Genomic DNA, 8,362 nt, shown 5'->3' with positions numbered 1-8,362 from the left:
TTGGAGCAACCCTGACACAAAACACACCATACAGTAACAGCACAGCATCTATTAATTAGATGTGATACTGTAATTGAGCTAGGCTAATACTTCACACGAATGAGCTAATTCATCTCGCCAGAGACGGAAAATACCGCATGCTATAGAGATCTCGCTTTTCTTGCTGTGGTGGTGACTATTATGTGGGTATATGTGTGAGGTAGCCTATGTTGGCCCTGGGCAGTCCCAAACTTTTTCTGCTGGGATGCCATTTTTAGCCTGACTCTCGCCAGACCCTTGTTTATTTCCGCTCAGCTTTCGTGAGTTCACACAAAGGTCTGGGGGACCTTTGGATTCACCCTGCTCCCAAACCAAATTGCAGAAGAACCAACCAGGGCTGCGTTTCTCAAATGCATAGTCATTAGCCAGTTAGCAACTTGGGTAGTTGCCAATGGGAAATTGCATTGAAAACAATGAAGTAGCTAATGTAGTTAGCAACTATGGTTTCGAGAAATGCACCCCAGGATTGTGGGATTTTCAGGGATGTGATGTAGTCAAAATTTGAACGTAGTGGAAAAAGGAAAAAATAAGTGAAATGCAGCAGTTGTTTGAGCAACAATGGCCGCTCACATGGACTCACTCATCAACATTAATTCTGTAAATGTGATAGTATTTTCAAATATGTGAGTAGTTAAAGTAGCATCTCATTAAAAATCGCATGCAAGGATTTTTAAAAATAAAACCACGCTTTTGTAGACTCGTAGCTGCCAGATGGATTTTGGTGGAAAAAGGCGGAACCCAGTGATTTGGCGAGAGTCAACTTACCCCCTTTCGGACCTAAGAACATTTTGGGAACCCCCTCCTCCCATATTCCAAACAGCAAACATTTTAGTGCTTTGATATTAAATTGTTACATTTTAATGTGAAATTAGAAACAGTATTCATGAATAACATGCAAGTGAATACTGTTACTAACCAATTTTTGGAATTATTATATGATATGAAAGCGTATGTGTTCAAGGTTTTATGGAAACTGTCCCTTCTCTGTGACCCCCCCTGCAGTGCCTCTGTGACTCCCTTTGGGATCCCGACCTCCAGTTTGGGGGAAAAACTGTCCTAGTATAGCCTTACATGGGAGGGTGAGGTGAGGGAGGGAGCAAGTAAGGCAAAGAAAGGAATGTCCTGTGACTAAACCATTGTGTTTTAAGACAATGACAGAGAGTCATCCGTTTCAGATTGTTTAGGCAAACTCGGTTTTCTCAGAAGTAGCACTGTTATGTCTGAACATCAAAAAAAGAGTGAGAGAGATAGAGCTTCATGGAATGTGTTGTTATAATATGTATCCATATGTGTCAGCGAATGGGCTGTGAATGAGCTATGTGAAGCATATAACTCCCAGGGATTACCAAAGAACACATACGATTTGTGTTAAGTGCGGACCATTCAACTTTAAATGTCTCTTTCTGGGAGAGCCACTCTTTACACACACAAACTATGTATGAGGGGCCCAACTAATAGGCTACCCATTAGAATTGCCCTTTAATGTAGACAGTTCAGTTTCTTTTTTTGAAAAGTCTGATAGAAACTGAACTGTGTATTACTAAAGGGCAATTCTAATGGCTAGTTGGGGCCCTAGTTGTTTATTTATTTAAAGTAAAAAGTAAAGGGGTAAAGTTGAGTAAAGAAAATGTATAAAGAAGTAAAGTGTTTAAAAGTTTTAAATAAATTTGTATTTTTTCCCCCACTATCTTTATAACTAAATAAATGAAGTCTGTTGCCTCACTGCCCATTTCCCTATTGAAGAGACCCTTGGAGGTTTCAAAACAAAAGCACACAAAACACTCCTTAGCAAACAAATGTCCCCTCAATGGCTTACCAAAGGCGTAACTCAACCACACAGAATAGAGTTAGGCCTATATGAACTGGCATCTACTCATTAAAGGAAATAAGTTACAACATAATGATGAAGTGGTAATAAACTTATGTCTGAATTGGAATATTCTGAATTTCTGAATATCAGACTTTCTCTTGGAGTTCTAGAGCCTGTGAAGTCCTCATCAATGTTGTAGGCTATGTATATATTTGTTTTCTTCTTGTAATGCTGATACAATCTCTGCATCCTGACAACAGTCTACCCTGCGTTCGTAAAGTTGTGGGGGCCGTCCGCCGAGTCCCCCACATTCGAGTCTTGTCTTCTTCTGTGTGAAATATGATGCTTGAGGAAGGTTGCCATCACATGGTGGAAATTTCCAGTCTCTTCCTCGTTAAATGGGCAGGTCCGTTCACTTGGTCAACATACGTCCGTTTAGGTTACGATTGCCACCACCTCGGGTAGCCATCCAATTGATAATACAAATCCAAGGTGAGTTGTTTTGCCAAGTTACACATTTTTTGTAGTGCAAAAGTTGATATTTCACATTGTATCTCTCTCCGACCATGTGTGTTGGCAAGGTTTTCCACCATGCTTCATTGTTGTTACTTATTTATGAGTGGGATATCACGCCTGCTACGCGTAAAGGACATGCATGCTGTTGCATGAGCATGCATTTGGCTAAAGCGAACAAGTTGTTGCAGTCAGCACGTTTTGGGGGACTGTGTTGTGGTGGTACATTACCAAACGTTTCTATGTGTTACTTTTGGCTTCTAAATAGTACATCTTCAGCATGTTTAGATATGTAAAGCGCAAGGCGAGGTTCCGTATCCTGATCATTGGGTGTAGTCACAGAGGCCAAATATCTTTGGCGGTAAGAATGTAAAACAGTGTATCCCTGCGTGTGGGATTAGCTAATTGTTTGTTCGATACATTTATTTTGATCGATGAGATAAATCTGTGTTTGTATCTACAGCGCGCATAGCTGGTTTACTTGCTGAGAAGGGGATAAGTGAAAAGATTCTATTTATTCTCTTGCGCGCTACTGTAGCGCATGGCAGAGATAACTCAAGGGTTGCCCCCTCCCCCATTTCGCTCCATTAAGGAAATTGGCTGCCCATGCTTGCTTTTCTTTTTAAAATGGTAAAATCGTGAGGGAAAACGCAATGAAAACAACCCGAAAGCTGAAATTACGCATGATTTTGTGCTGTGTCCTGTCCTCCCCTTTTGTAGAAGGAGGGGTTTCCCCTTATGATTTAGTGCTTTAAAAAAGATGCGACGATTACATAACAGTGAATTGCAGTGAGGAGGAGAATTGGGCAAAGACAACAAAACAAAGCGAGAGAATACAAACTTGGAGCGTTGCACCCCTGCGAGAAAGCTTGCACTTTTTTTCTGAATTTCTAATGATGTTCTGAGGTACAAAGTCATAACTCATTCCATTGACCCGTTCGTTGCTGGCCTTGCTCGGAGGTGTGTTTCCGAAATGTTAAGAGGAAGATCTTAATGCAAAGAAACCTGTGTGTTGTAACCCTTTGAGATTTTCACATCTTGATTTCCACATCTTGATACCTTTATGTCCTGCTTCTCCATATCACACTTTCAAAGTCACCTCCAAACTACAACATTTTGTTGGCGATACCTATAACTTATCAAAAGTAAATTATGATCACGTTTTGTTAAGAAACACGACTGAAAACGTGTTCTACGACCTTGTCCCAGAGTTTTGCAAATCCACCCAGCTTTGCAATGTTTATCTCCTTAAATTGCGCGGTGCCTGATTGCTGCCCAATAGCACGACAATAGAAACCCGCCTCTCTGTTGCGCGCCCATGTGTGCAGGTGCTAGACACAATGCATGTGTCAGGCACAAAGAAAGTTACGTTGGTATCAACAGGATCGCTCTCTGCCAATCTGCTATTGTTTATATCTACCTGGTGTATATCACTGTTGTGTCTGACATGGAGCTGGCACGTTGGGTTTCGAAAGCGCACGGACCATCAGTGTAGAACCAGTTTACCTGCTGCAAGCTATGAGCGTCAAGTGGGTTTTTTTTTCGTATTTGCAAACTGGAAACATGTGATTGTCAACTCATTTTGCCGTTCCTTTAATGATAGAAACGCACCCTCAGTGTTCTTGTTTCAAAAATCTATTGCATCTTTAGACCACACTCCACTCCACTACAGACCATTCTTATCGCTACTTTGGATGTATTTTACTCAGACCACCAGACATAACAAAGAGACACATGTCAGTGTGGTTTCAGATGTGAGCTAAAGAGGAGATAGCGAGTGTTCACGCACGAAGGTTGCATCAGACAAGCTAATGTAATGCTCCTCCCACCTCCAGAGGCTATGTGTGCAGTCAGTGGTATGGTACAGAGTTGCAGCCTTCTTTGTTTTGGGGCTGCTAGGGCAACGTGGGGTCTTTTCCATGCCATATGTCTGTCACATCTGACCGAGTCTTGTACTCACTGAACTCAAACTCACTGAACTCAAGATTCAGCTTTATTGGCCACGTAGTCTTGTAGATATACATACCGTATAAAAAAATATTGTAGGACATGTGGTTGGAATGTGTATGCAAGACGAATCAGTTAGAAAGTTTGTTACTCACATACAATAACTTGGTCTGTTCTTTACTACACCATGTCACCAAGGATGCACACCACTTTCTCTGAAACACACCAGAGTTCAATATCTCTTAAGTATTTTCCTTTTTATAATCTAAAGCATGTTTTACCGATGGGGTGCCCTCAGGTTTGTGAAATGATATATGCCTATGATAGTTGGCCTATGGTATCAATTTCGACAATCAGTCAAGCACCTATATCTCCATCAAACATTTAAACACTGAGGTCATTCTCCAGCCTGAAAAAAATAAATACATTTAATTTGTACTCCGGTGAGCGCCCCTGGATTAAAACAGTTTGAAAGGATGGATTTGAATAATAATAACACTACAAAGACAGAGTAGCCATTATCAAACAGAAGAGTTGACACCACCGCCACCTCCACCTCTACCACATGAGTAGGCAGAGGGGTTACCAGCGATCACACTCACTCAGGTTGGGTTACATAGTGACAAGAAATGTGTTAGCCACATGGCATGCCTGCCTGACCTGATAGTGTCCTTTTAGCCCCTGTGCAGGTGGGCTGGTATTTATAGGTTTTTAGAGCAGAGCTGTCACAGAGGAGAAGAGAAGAGAAGAGAAGAGAAGAGAAGGGAAGGGAGGAGAGGAGAAGGGAAGAGAGGAGAGGAGAGGAGAGGAGAGGAGAAGGGAGATAAAGGGAGTGACAGAAAAGGAGACAGGACAGGGGAGAGAGAGGAGAGAATAGTGGAGGGGAAGAGGAGAGGGGAAAGGGGAGGATAGCAGAGAAGAGGTGATTAGAGAAGAAGAAAGAAGGAGAGGAGCTGGTCCTCTGGGGGGCTTTGAGATCATCTCTCTCTTTTTGTCAAGATTCAAGAAGGCCGTCAGAGACTCTCGTGATGAGGCTGGGGCATCACCGCAGGAGAGACAGAGAGAATATGGGTCATGCTGGGTGTGAGTGGTTCACAAAGCTGTCATTAAGTGCGTGTGTGTGTGTGTGTGTGCGTGTGTGCGTGTGTGTGTGTGTGTTGGAGGCACCTGTGCATAGTGTGGCAATGCATCAGCTCTAACGGTGGAATCGAGGTAGGACAACGTGAAAATCTGCAACTCTCTCTCTCTCTCTCTCTCTCTCTCTCTCTCTTTCTCTCTCTCGCTCATCTCCCTTTTCACTGTGTCTCTTTTTCTTCTCCTTCTATCTCTATTTCTCTGTATCCTCATTAATCCATTGTGTCTAGCTGTCTGTCTCCAGGTCTGGGCAACCTTGATTGTAATGTGTGTGTAGTGGTACATAGCATTTTGTCTGTACTGTTTGGTGATAATGATTACATTTTTGTCTCTTTGGAAAGTACCATTGTTCTAATCTTGACTGCCATGACAAAAGTAAATTGAATAGTCGCAAAGATGCTCGAGACAATGATCAACGTCACCATGTGCAGTCAAGTGTGGCGTGTTACATAATTTGAGAATTAGTGTATGTATTTTCGGCCAGTCATTTTTTTTCACAGGTACTTTTTATCTAGCCAGGCTATGCCCTCCTAGTAACGTAACACCTTCTGCGTTACTTCTAGTCAAGCCAAGAGCGATCTTAATATTGTTTCTGATCTCCAGAAAAATTGGGAACCCCACCTACTTTGCCAGGAACCAATCAAGCAGTAGCAGTGGTCAGACAAAAGTCTCAAAGAGATTTGAAAGTCGATGATAATCAGGCTACCTTTTACCTGGTGCCAACTGACCCCAGTGAAATGGAGAATAGTTCATCATGTGCCTGCCAATAGTATTATGTCACTTGCCCAGATAGAGTGTATTTGCAGAGCGGCTTTTGGAGTATCTCCAGTACTTGGTGGTGTTCGAGGGACAGGGAAGAGACATTCGACCTGGTGTCATGTCGTGACTCGTGAGATGTCCCCATGCACATGCAGCATTTGAGACCTTTGCCAAACATTTCCTTTTTTGTTCATTTTCTTTTTCTTTTTTTTTTCAAACTGATTCTCTCTATTACGTGGTGCTTAAATGTGACCTTGCTGGCTCTTCTGTGCCAATCAGATGATGCGACAGCTCTCACACCCCCTTGATGCATTTTTTTTCCTTTGAATCATTACCACACATCAACTTCTGCATCACCCTACAAGCAGCAGATAGCAAAGGTGTCTTCTTTGTAATATTATCTTTGATACCACAGACCAACGTCTGCAGCACCACCGAAACAGATAGCAGATGTTCTTTGTAATATTCTGTTGAGTGACTGAGACTTGTGTGTAGGACTTGGAAAAAAATTGGCTTGGAAATATGAAGCGAGGCCTGACATGACTTAACAGTTTTACCCAGAGCAGTGTGCCACTTAATGGGTGTGGCAGTTGGCTACATTTGACATTTACAATTAGATAGTAATAAAAGATGTGTGACTTCAACATTGAAAGAGTTAATGTAGCCCCTTAATGCACACTGTACCTCCACGCTGTAGTCATTGAAAAGTTAACTACCATAGTACTACAATACTATGACTTATTATATGGTTGTGACGTCATCGGTCGAATGCTCCATTCATTTCAACGGGGCTCCCCAACGTTCGCACGTCTGTTATTTTTCGATAACGGACGGGTTGGTCTATAACAGACCGCTGTCAATGGCAACAAGACTTTTCACTGCTAAAGCGACTTTTCAACAAGACTCTAATCAGCTGCTGTGATAGACAACACCTGTTGTCCTGGCTACCTAGCTGTTGCCTAGCGGTGTTCCACAACGGCACTGTTTTGTTTTGCGCAGCAAAAATGTTTATCTTAACATTAAATAGGCCTAAAGAAATGTCCCCGCCATGTGTGAGTCATTTAAGTATATCCATATAATAAGCGGGTTAACTTTCGGCGAGTCGGTCGCTTTGTGGAATAGCAGCACTTCAGAGAGAACAAGACCCCTCCGCTCCGCGTCGGGGTCTAAAGATTCTCTCTGTCGTGCTGCTATTCCACGGTAGCGACCTTCTCGCCGAACGTTAACCCTTACATAACAAAGGGCCTTTAGTAATGCACTATGAGTCTACGACTTGACCATTACCATTCTGGTTACAGCAAATTTATAATGCCGTGTCTTAACGGGTTAACATCTAGATTGTATTTTCTCCCAAAGTATTCTCAAAGTGTTGAGTTAATACTGTTTTTTTTCCTGTCACACAAATTTACTAAAGGTGGTCTTGATCTGCTCTTTAATCCCTTAGCACAGAGCCAGTGTTATAGCCTTATTGTCACCAAAATTGCAATGACTATTAATCTGTTACTTAAGGCTCTCGGTAGAAGTACTGTCATAGCAATGTTGTTATGTAGTTGAGTGTTTTCAGCAAGTAGTGAATAGGCCTGCCGGCGCCCCCATCTGCACTAAGAGGCTACTGTATGTCCTGGCTTTGCCTACGCACGGTACAGGGAGAAACATGATTCACTTATGGCTAGTGCATGTAGCTGAATTGAAAGACTGTATAATGTCATTTGTAGAAAGAACTACTTGCTTTCTTTGCTGCCAATGCGCAACATTTTCGATGCCAGATCCTTAGCATCCATGTTGCCAGTCAGACCAAGTTGGTTTTCATTGGCGCCTCAGTCATATTCTCCTCACATATGAGACAAAGCAACGTTTCACAGGGAATTCTTGCTGACACACGAAAACACAGTGTAGTCTAGACATGCAGTATAGAGCATGCACACACGCGCACGCATGCACACACACACCCACACACTAATAGCCCACACACACGCACAATGTACACTTGCTCATGTGATCTAGACACATTCATACTCAAACAACCCCCCCGCCCCTCGACACACACACACAGACGCACACACACACACACACACACACACACACACACACACACACACACACACACACACACACACACACACACACACACACACACACACACACACACACACACACACA

The 8,362-nt window shown here is 42.6% G+C and overlaps 1 protein-coding gene across 2 annotated transcripts in view; it reads left to right on the top strand.

Annotated features, from left to right (window-relative positions):
- The first annotated feature begins 2,208 nt into the window (after positions 1–2,208).
- The window catches only part of slc38a4 (solute carrier family 38 member 4), a 54,334-nt gene continuing 48,180 nt past the window's right edge, over positions 2,209–8,362 (top strand). Inside the window, exon 1 of one of the 2 annotated variants that reach the window (XM_063217330.1) lies at positions 2,209–2,341. The gene's annotated coding sequence lies outside the window, so the exon portion shown is untranslated. Of the gene's footprint in view, positions 2,342–5,171; positions 5,393–8,362 lie in introns of those variants that run through there. The other variant, XM_063217333.1, reaches the window with a different exon arrangement.

Source organism: Engraulis encrasicolus, chromosome 15, assembly GCF_034702125.1.
Source record: "Engraulis encrasicolus isolate BLACKSEA-1 chromosome 15, IST_EnEncr_1.0, whole genome shotgun sequence".
NCBI classification, from domain to species: Eukaryota; Metazoa; Chordata; class Actinopteri; order Clupeiformes; family Engraulidae; genus Engraulis; species Engraulis encrasicolus.
This window is presented reverse-complemented; position numbering and strand designations above follow the sequence as displayed.